Raw genomic sequence first — 11,238 nt, 5'->3', positions numbered from 1 at the left:
GGGTAGGGTAGGGGACCTCGGGGCGCGGCGCCTCGAGGTTCGGGAGGGGGTAGGGTAGGGGACCTCGGGACGCGGCGCCTCGATGTTCGGGGGGTAGTAGAAGCAATTCTTTTTTTAAAGTTGCTTATTTTTTTGAGATCTATATGGTAATTTCAATTACCTTATTCGAGTTGACTTTAGGTTTTCCTTATATGGTAAAACATCGATAAATGTAAAACTAAAAATCCTATCTCAGTTTTCGAGATATACGTGGTAAAGTCAATTACCTTATCCGATTTGACTTTCATATTTTCCTTTTAATTTATCCTATATATGATCATAAAACCTATAAATGTAAAACTGTAGATCCTATCGAAGTGCGTAGTGTTTTTTCACGTAGTTACAGAAAAAATAAGCAAATTGAAAAAAAATCGCCTCGATCGAACTTCGGGGGCACGATTTATGTTCGATTCATTTTTAAAATTTGCTTATTTTTTCGAAATATTCGTTGTAAACTCAATTTCCTTATCCTATATATGATCAAAAATCGATAAATGAAAAACTATAAATCCTATCGCAGTGTGTAGTGTTTTTTCGTGTAGATATCAAAATAAGTGGAATGAATATCTTTTAAATGAGATTCTTTTTTTTAAAGTTGTGTATTTTTTCTAGATATACGTGGTAAACTCTTTTCTTATTCGATTTGACTTTTATGTTTTCCTTATTATTTTACCCTATATATGGTCAAAAACCGATATATGTAACACTATCAATGATATCTCAGTGTTTGGTATTTTTTCGCGTAGATTGAAAAAAAATTGCATCGATCGGACATCAGAGGCACGGTTTATGGCCATTTGAAGTTCAAAAATTCATAACTACCCCTTTTACGTTGCTTCTTTTTTTGAGATCTACATGGGTTAAACTCAATTACCTTATCCGTCTGACTTTCATTTTTCCTTATAATTTTACCCTATATATGTTCAAAAATGATAAATGTAAAACTATAAATCATATCTCAGTGTTTGATGTTTTTTCGCGTAGATATCGAAAAAATAAGTAGATTTTAAAAAAATCGCCTCGATCATACATACGAGGCACGATTTATGTCCGTTTGAAGTTCAAAAATTCACAACTACCCCTTTTACGGTACATTTTGTCAAACTTCAAATGACTTAACTTTTGCCTTGAGTATATTTTAGAAGCTATTCTTTTTTTAAAGTTGCTTATTTTTTTGAGATCTACGTGGTAATTTAATTACCTTATCCGATTTGACTTTCAGTTTACCTTATAATTGCCCTATATATGGTCAAAAATTGATAAATGTAAAATGATAAATCATATCTCAGCGTGTGGTGCTTTTTCGCGCTGATTGAACAAACAAATCTCCTAGATCGAACATCGAAAGCACGGTTTATGTCTGTTTGTGAAGTTCACAAAATTCACAACTACCCCTTTTACGTTACATTTGGTGAATTATCAAATGACCGTAACTTTCGCCTCAAATATCTTTTAGAGGCAATTCTTTTTATAAAATTGCTTATTTTTTTAAATATATCTACGTGGTAAAGTCAATTACCTTATCCGATTTGACTTTCATATTATCTTCCTTATAATTTTACCGTATATATAGTCAAAAACTGATAAATATAAAAATATGAATTCTATGTCAGTGTGTGTTGTTTTTCGCATAGATATCTAAAAAATAAGTAGATTGAAAAAAAATCGCATCAATCGGACATCGAAGGGACGATTTATGTCTGTTTATGCCCGTTTGAAGTTCAAAAATTCAAAACTACCCCTTTTACGTTAAATTTGGTGAAACTATTTTTGTCTCGAATATCATTTGGAGGCAACACTTTTTTAAAAAAACTTGCTTATTTTTTTAGATCTACGAGATAGACTCAATCCCTTTTTCTGATTTGACATGGTCAAAAACTGATAAAATTAAAACTATAAGTCATATGGCCGTGTGTGGTGTTTTTCGCGTAGATATTTAAAAAATAATCGATTGGACATCGGATGCGCGTTTGAAGTTCAAATTTTTACAAGTATCCCTTTAACGTTACATTTGTTGAAACTTAAAATCGTCGTAACTTTTTCCTCGAGTACCTTTTGGAGGCGATTCTTTTTTAAACTTGCTTATTGTTTCGAGATCAACGTGGTAGACTCAATCCCTTTGTCCAATATGACTTTCATTTTTTCCTTATAATTTTGCCCTATATATGGTAAAAAAATTGATAAAGGTAAAATTATAACTCCTATGGTCGTGTATGGTATTTTTTCGTCAAAAAAATAATCAGGATTGAAAAACAATTTGACTCGATCGAACATCGGATGCACGTTTTATGATCGTTTGAAGTTCAAATTTTCACAAGTACCCCTTTAACGTTACATTTGTTGAAACTTCAAATGGCCGTAAATTTTTCCTCGAGTATCTTTTGGAGGCGATTTTTTTTAAACTTGCTTATTTTTTTGAGATCTACGCGGTAGATTTATTCTCTTTCCAATTTGACTTTCATTTTTTTCTTATAATTCTGCCTTATATACGGTCAAAAACTGATAAATGTAAAACTATAAGTTCTATGGCCGTGTGTTATATTTTTTAACGTATATATCGAAAAAATAATCAGTTTGGAAAAAACTTCACCTCGATCGGACATCGGATGCGCGTTTTATGTCTGTTTTAATTTCAAATGGCCGTAACTTTTTCCTCGAGTATCTTTGGATTCGATTCTTTTTTTAAACTTGCTTATTTTTTGAGATATACGCGGTAGACTCAATCCCTTTGTCCGATTTGACTTTAATTTTTCCTTATAATTTTGCCCTATATATGGTCAAAACCCGATAAACGTAAAACTATAAGTTCTATAGTCGTGTGTAGTATTTTTTCGCATAGATATCGAATATCTATTCAGGTTGGAAATAAATCGCCTCGATCGGAAAGCGGATGCGCGTTTTATGTTCGATTGAAGTTTAAATTTTCATAAGTACCCCTTCAACGTTACATTGTTGAAACTTCAAATGGCCGTAACTTTTTCCGAGTATCTTTTGGAGGCGATTCTTTTTTAAACTTACTTATTTTTTCGAGATATATGTGGTCGACTCAATCCCTTTTTCCGTTTTGACTTTTAGTTTTTCCTTATAATTCTGCTCTATATATGGTCAAAAGTCGATAAACGTAAAACTATAAGTCCTGTGGCCGTGTGTGGTGTTTTTTCACGTAGATATCAAAAGAATAATCAGGTTTGAAAAAAAATCTCCTCGAGACCATTTGAAGTTAAAATTTTCACAAATAGCCCTTTAACGTTACATTTGTTGAAATTTCAAATGACCGTAACTTTTTCTTCGAGTATCTTTTTTGGAAGAGATTTTTTTTTAACTTTCTTTTTTTTTTGAGATCTTCGCGGTAGACTCAATCCATTTGTATGATTTGACTTTCATTTTTTCTTTATAATTTTGGCCTATATAAGGTTAAAAATCGATAGACATAAAACTATAAGTGCTACGGCCGTGTGTGGTGTTTTTTTCGCGTAGATAAAAAAAATCAGGTTGAAAAAAAAACGCCTCGATCGGACATTGGATTCGCGTTTTATGTCCGTTTGAAGTCCAACTTTTCACAAGTACCTCTTTAACGTTACATTAGTTGAAACTTAAAATGGCTGTAACTTTTTCCTCGAGTATCTTTTTGATGCGATTATTTTCATAAACTTGTTTATTTTTTTGAGATATACGCGGTGGACTCAGGCCATTTGTTCGATTTGATTTTTGTTTCCTTATAATTTTGCCCTATATATGGTGAAAAACCGGTAAACGTAAAAATATAAGTCCTATGACCGTGTGTGTTATATTTTAGCGTAGATATAGAAAAATAACCAGGTTGGAAATAATTACCTCGATCGGACATCGGATGCGCGTTTTTGTCCGTTTGAAGTTCAAATTTTCAGAAGTACCTCTTTAATGTTAGGTTTGTTGAAACTTCAAATTGCCGTAACTTTTTCCTCGAGTATCTTTAAGAGGTGATTCTTTTTTAAAACTTGCTTATTTTTTGAGATCCAGTGTAAGACTCAATCTCTTTTTACGATTTGACTGTCATTTTTTAAATAATTTTCCTATATATATGGTCAAAAATCGATAAACGTAAAACTACAAGTCATATGACCGTGTGTAGTGTTTTTGCGTAGATATCAAAAAAATAATCAGGTTAGAAAAAAATTGCCTTGATCAGACATCAGATGCGCATTTTATATCCGTTTGAAGTTCAAATTTATACAAGTACCCCTTTAATGTTACATTTGTTGAAACTTCAAATGACCGTAACTTTTTCCTCGAGTATCTTTTGGATGAGATTCTTTTTTAAAACTAACTTAGTTTTTCGAGATATACGCGGTAGACTCAATTTCTTTGTCTGAATTGACTTTTATTTTTTTCTTAAAATTCTACACTATATATGGTCAAAGAATCGATAAACATAAAATTATAAGTCATATGGCCGTGTGTGGTGTTTTTTCACGTACATATCGAAAAAATAATCAGGTTGGAAAAAAATATCTCGATCGGACATCAAATGCACGTTTTATGTCAGTTTGAAGTTCAAATTTTCACAAATAGCCCTTTAACGTTACATTTATTGAAACTTCAAATGGCCGTAACTTTTTCCTCGAGTATCTTTTGGAGGCGATTTTTTTTAAACTTGCTTATTTTTTGAGATCTTCGCGGTAGACACAATCCCTTTTTCCGATGTTACTTTTATTTATTCCTTATAATTTTGCCCTATGTATGGTCAAAAATCGATAAACGTAAAATCATAAGTCCTATGTCCGTGTGTGGTATTTTTCGCGTAGATATCGAAAAAATAATCAGGTTGGTAAAAAAATCCCCTCGATCGGACATCGGATGTTCGTTTTATGTCTTTTTCAAGTTCAAATTTTTTACAAGTACCCCTTGAATGTTACATTTGTTGAAACTTCAAATGGCCGTAACTTTTTCCTCGAATATCATTTGGAGGCGATACTATTTTTAAACTTTCTTATTTTTTTTAGATCTACGCGGTAGACTCAATTCCTTTTTCCGATTTGACTTAAGTTTTTTCCTTATAATATTGCCCTATATATGGTCAAAAACCAATAAACGTAAAACTATAAGTCCTATGACTGTGTGTGGTATTTTTCGCGTATATATAAAAAAAATAACCAATTTGGTAAAAAAATGCCTCGATTGGACATCGTATGCGCGTTTTATGTCCGTTTGAAGTTCAAATTTTCACAAGTATCCCTTTAACATTACATTTGTTGAAACTTCAAATGGCCGTCCTCGAGTATCTTTTGGAGGCGATTCTTTTTTTAAACTTGCTTATTTTTTTGAGATCTTCGCGGTAGACTCAATCTTTTTTTCCTATATTACTTTTATTTTTTCCTTATAATTTTGCCTTATGTATTGTTAAAAATCGATAAACGTAAAACCATAAGTCCTATGGCGGTGTGTGGTGTTTTTCGCGTAGATATTGAAAAAATAATCAGGTTGAAAAAAAATCCCCTCGATCGAACATCGGAGGCGATTGAAGTACAAATTTTCACAAGTACCCTTTAACGTTAAATTTGTTGAAACTTCAAATGGCCGTAACTTTTTTTCTCAAGTATCTATTGGAGGCGATTATATTTTGAAACTTGCCTTTTTTTTTCGAGATCTATGCGGTTATCTCAATCCCTTTTTCCGATTTGACTTTCATTTTTTCCTTATAATTTTGCCCTATATATGGTCAAACACCGATAAACGTATAGCTATAAGTTCTACGGCGGTGTGTGATGTTTTTTCGCATAGATATCGAAAAAATTATAAGTTTGGACAAATAATTCGCCTCGATCGGACATCGGATGCGTGTTTTATGTCCATTTGATGTTCAAATTTTCACAAGTATTCCTTTAACGTTACATTTGTTGAAACTTCAAATGGCCGTAACACTTTACTCGAGTATCTTTTGGAGGCAATTCTTTTTTAAACTTGCTTATTTTTTTGAGATCTACATGGTAGACTCAATCTCTTTTTCCGATTTGACTTTCATTTTTTCCTTATAATTTTGCCCTATATATGGTCAAAAACCGATAAACGTAAAACTATAAGTCCTATGTCTGTGTGTGGTATTTTTTTGGGTAGATAGAGAAAAAATAATAAGGTTGGAAAAATAATATCGCCTCGATCGAAAATCGGATGCGTATTTTATTCCGTTTGAAGTTCAACTTTTCACAAGTACCTCTTAACGTTACATTTGTTGATATTTCAAATGGGTGTAACTTTTTCCTCAAGTATCTTTTGGAGGTGATTTTTTTTTATAACTTGCTTATTTTTTCGAGATCTACGTTGTAGAATCAATCCTTTTTTTGATTTGACTTTCATTTTTTCCTTATAATTTTGCCCTATATATGGTCAAAAATCTATAAACGTAAAACTATAAGACCATGGTTGTGTGTGGTGTTTTTTCGCTAGATATCAAAAAAATTATCAGTTTGGAAAATATCTACTCAATCGCACATCGGATGTGCGTTTTATATCTATTTAAAGTTCAAATTTTTAGAAGTACTTCTTAAACGTTACATTTGTTGAAACATCAAATGGCCGTAACTTTTTACTCGAGTATCTTTTGGAGGCAATTCTTTTTTTAAACTTGCTTAATTTTTCGAGATCTACATGGTAGACTCAATCTCTTTTTCCGATTTGACTTTTATTTTTACCTTATAATTTTGTCCTATATATGGTCAAAAACCAATAAACGTAAAACTATAAGTCATATGTCTGTGTGTGGTATTTTTTTGCGTAGATATAGAAAAAATAATAAGATTGGAAAAATAATATCGCCTCGATCGAAAATCGGATGCGTGTTTTATTTCCGTTTGAAGTTCAACTTTTCACAAGTACCTCTTTAACGTTACATTTGTTGATATTTCAAATGGGTGTAACTTTTTCCTCAAGTATCTTTTGGAGGTGATTTTTTTATAACTTGCTTATTTTTTCGAGATCTACACTGTAGAATCAATCCTTTTTTTTTATTTGACTTTCATTTTTTCCTTATAATTTTGCCCTATATATGGTCAAAAAACTATAAACGTAAAACTATAAGACTATGGTTGTGTGTGGTGTTTTTTCGCTAGATATCAAAATAATTATCAGTTTGGAAAATATCGACTCAATCACACATCGGATGTGCGTTTTATATCTATTTAAAGTTCAAATTTTAAGAAGTACCTCTTAAACGTTACATTTGTTGAAACTTCAAATGGCCGTAACTTTTTACTCGAGTATCTTTTGGAGGCAATTCTTTTTTTAAAGTTGCTTAATTTTTAAAGATCTACATGGTAGACGCAATCTCTTTTTCCGATTTGACTTTTATTTTTACCTTATAATTTTGTCCTATATATGGTCAAAAACCAATAAACGTAAAACTATAAGTCATATGTCTGTGTGTGGTATTTTTTTGCGTAGATATAGAAAAAATAATAAGGTTGGAAAAATAATATCACCTCGATCGAAAATCGGATGCGTGTTTTATTTCCGTTTGAAGTTCAACTTTTCACAAGTACCTCTTTAACGTTACATTTGTTGATATTTCAAATGGGTGTAACTTTTTCCTCAAGTATCTTTTGAAGATGATTTTTTCTAACTTGCTTATTTTTTCGAGATCTAATCTGTAGAATCAATCCTTTTTTTTATTTGATATTCATTTTTTCCTTATAATTTTGCCCTATATATGGTCAAAAATCTATAAATGTAAAACTATAAGACTATGCTTGTGTGTGGTGTTTTTCGCTAGATATCAAAAAAATTATCAGTTTGGAAAATATCGACTCAATCACACATCGGATGTGCGTTTTATATATATTTAAAGTTCAAATTTTAGAAGTACCTCTTAAACGTTGCATTTGTTGAAACTTCAAATGGCCGTAACTTTTTACTCGAGTATCTTTTGGAGGCAATTCTTTTTTTAGACTTGCTTAATTTTTCGAGATCTACATGGTAGACTCAATCTCTTTTTCCGATTTGACTTTTATTTTTACCTTATAATTTTGTCCTATATATGGTCAAAAACCAATAAACGTAAAACTATAAGTCCTATGTCTGTGTGTGGTGTTTTTTCGCGTAGATATAGAAAAAATAATAAGGTTGGAAAAATAATATCGCCTCGATCGGACATCGGATGTGTGTTTTATTTTCGTTTGAAGTTCAACTTTTCACAAGTACCTCTTTAACGTTACATTTGTTGACATTTCAAATGGTTGTAACTTTTTCCTCGAGTATCTTTTGGAGGTGATTTTTCTATAACTTGCTTATTTGATCGAGATCTACTCGGTAGAATCAATCCTTTTTTTAATTTGACTTTCATTTTTTCTTATAATTTTGCCCTATATATGGTCAAAAACCGATAAACATAAAACTATAAGACTATGGTTGTGTTGGTGTTTTTCGATAGATATCAAAAAAATTATCAGGTAGGAAAAAATTGACTTGATCGCACATCGGATGCGCGTTTTATGTCCATTTAAATTTCAACTTTTCACAAGTACCTCTTTAACGTTACATTTGTTGAAACTTTAAATGGCCGTAACTTTTTCCTCGATTATCTTTTGGAGGAGATTCTTTTTTCAAAACTTGCTTATTTTTTCGAGATCTACGCGGTAGACTCAATCCCTTTGTCCGATTTGACTTTCATTTTTCCTTAGAATTTTGCCCTATATATGCTCAAAATACCAATTAACGTAAAACTATAAGTCTATGGTTGTGTGTAGTGTTTTGCGTAGATATTGAAAGAATAATCAGGTTGGAAAAAGAAAGCTTCGATCTGACATTGAATGCTCGTTCTATGTTCGTTTGAAGTTTAAATTTTCACAAGTACCCCTTTAACATTACATTTTCTTGAAACTTCAAATTGCCGTAACTTTTTCCTCGAGTATCTTTTGGATGCAACTCTTTTTTAAACATTCTTATTTTTTTTTGATATACATATGCGGTAGACTCAATCTTTTTTTCCGATTTAACTTTCATTTTTCCTTATAATTTTACCCTGTATATGGTCAAAAAACTGATAATCATAAAACAATAAGTCTTATGACCTTGTGTGGTGTTTTTTCGCGTAGATATAAAAAAAATCAGGTTGAAAAAAAAATCGAGTTGATCGGACATCGGATGCGCGTTTTATGTCAGTTTGAAGTTCAAATTTTCAGTAGTACCCTTTTAACGTTACATTTGTTGAAACTTTAAATGGCCGTAACTTTTTTCTCGAATATCATTCGGAGGCGATTATTTTTTTTTGAACTTACTTATTTTTTGAGATCTACGTGGTAGACTCAATCTCTTTGTCCGATTTGACTTTCATTTTCTTATAATTTTGCCCTATATATGGTCAAAAATCGATAAACGTAAAACTATAAGTCCTATGACCGTGTGTGGTGATTTTTGCGTAGATATCGAGAAAAAAATCTGGTTGAAGAAAAAAATCGCTTCGATCCGACATCCGATGCGCGTTTTTATATCCGTTTGAAGTTCAAAATTTCACAAGTACCCCTTTATCGTTTCATTTGTTAAAACTTCAAATGGCCGTAACTTTTTCCTCGAGTATCTTTTGGATGCAATTCTTTTTTTAAACTTGATATTTTTTCAAGATATACGCGGTAGACTCAATCCCTTTGTCCGATTTGACTTTCAATTTTTTCCTTATAATTTTGCCCTGTATATGGTCAAAAATCGATAAACATAAAATTATAAGTTCTAAGACTGTGTATTGTGTTTTTTCGCGTAGTTATCCAAAAACTAATTAGGTTGGAAAAAAATCGTCTCGATCGGACATCAGATGCACGTTTTTATGTCCGTTTGAAATTCAAATTTTTACAAGTACCGCTTTAACGTTACATTTGTTGAAACTTCAAATGACCGTAACTTTTTCCTCGAGTATCTTTTGGAGGCGATTCTTTTTTTAAACTTGCTTAATTTTTTTGAGATCTTCACGTTAGACTCAATTTCTTTTTCTGATTTGACTATCAGTTTTTCCTTATAATTTTGCCCTATATATGGTCAAAAACTGATAAACGGAAAAGTATAATTTCTATGGCCGTGTATGGTGTCTTCTCGCGTAGATATCAAAAAAAAAATCTGGTTAGAAAAAAATCACCTTCATCAGACATCGGATGCGCGTTTTATCTCCGTTTAAAGTTCAAAGTTTCACTAGTACCTCTTTAACGTTACATTTGTTGAAACATAAAATGACCGTAATTTTTTTCTCGAGTATCTTTTGGAGGCGAATCTTTTTTAAACTTGCTTATTTTTTGAGATCCTTATAGTAGACTCAATCCATTTTTCCGATTTGACTTTCATTTTTTCCTTATAATTTTGCCCTATATATGGTCAAAAATCGATAAACATAAAACTATAAGAATATGGCCGCCTGTGGTATTTTTTCGCGTAGATATCGAGAAAAAAAATCTGGTTGGAAAAAAATTGCCTTGATTGGACATTGGGCGCGCATTTTTATCCGTGTGAAGTTTAAATTTTCACTAGTACCCCTTTAACGTTACAATTGTTGAAACTTCAAATGGCCGTAACTTTTTCCTCGAGTATCTTTTGGATGCAATTCTTTTTTAAACATGCTTATTTTTTTGAGATATACGCGGTAGACTCAATCCCTTTGTCCGGTTTGACTTTTAATTTTTTCCTTATAATTTTGCCCTATATATGGTCAAAAATCGATAAACATAAAACTATAAGTTTTATGGACGTGTGTTGTTTTTTTCGCGTAGATATCAAAAAACTAACCAGGTTGAAAAAATCGCCTCGATCGGACATCGGATGCGCGTTTTATTTCCTTTTGAAGTTTAAATTTTCACAAGTACCGCTTTAACGTTACATTTGTTGAAACTTCAAATGACCGTAACTTTTTGCTCGAGTATCTTTTGGTGGCGAATCTTTTTTTAAACTTGCTTATTTTTTGAGATCCACGTGGTAGACTCAATCCCTTTTTCCGATTTGACTTACATTTTTTTCCTTATAATTTTGCCATATATGTGGTAAAAAAAAACCGATAAACGTAAAACATAAGTCCTATGACCGTGTGTGGTGTTTTTCGCGTAGATATAAAAAATAATCAGGTTGGAAAAAAATCAATTTGAACAGACATTGGATGCGCGTTTTATGTCCGTTTGATGTTCAAATTTTCATAAGTACCCGTTTAATGTTACATATGTTAAAACATCAATTGGCCTTAACTTTTTCCTCGAA

Source organism: Solanum pennellii, chromosome 9, assembly GCF_001406875.1.
Source record: "Solanum pennellii chromosome 9, SPENNV200".
NCBI lineage: Eukaryota > Viridiplantae > Streptophyta > Magnoliopsida > Solanales > Solanaceae > Solanum > Solanum pennellii.
The sequence above is the reverse complement of the archived record's forward strand: the minus strand, read 5'-3'. Positions refer to the sequence as shown.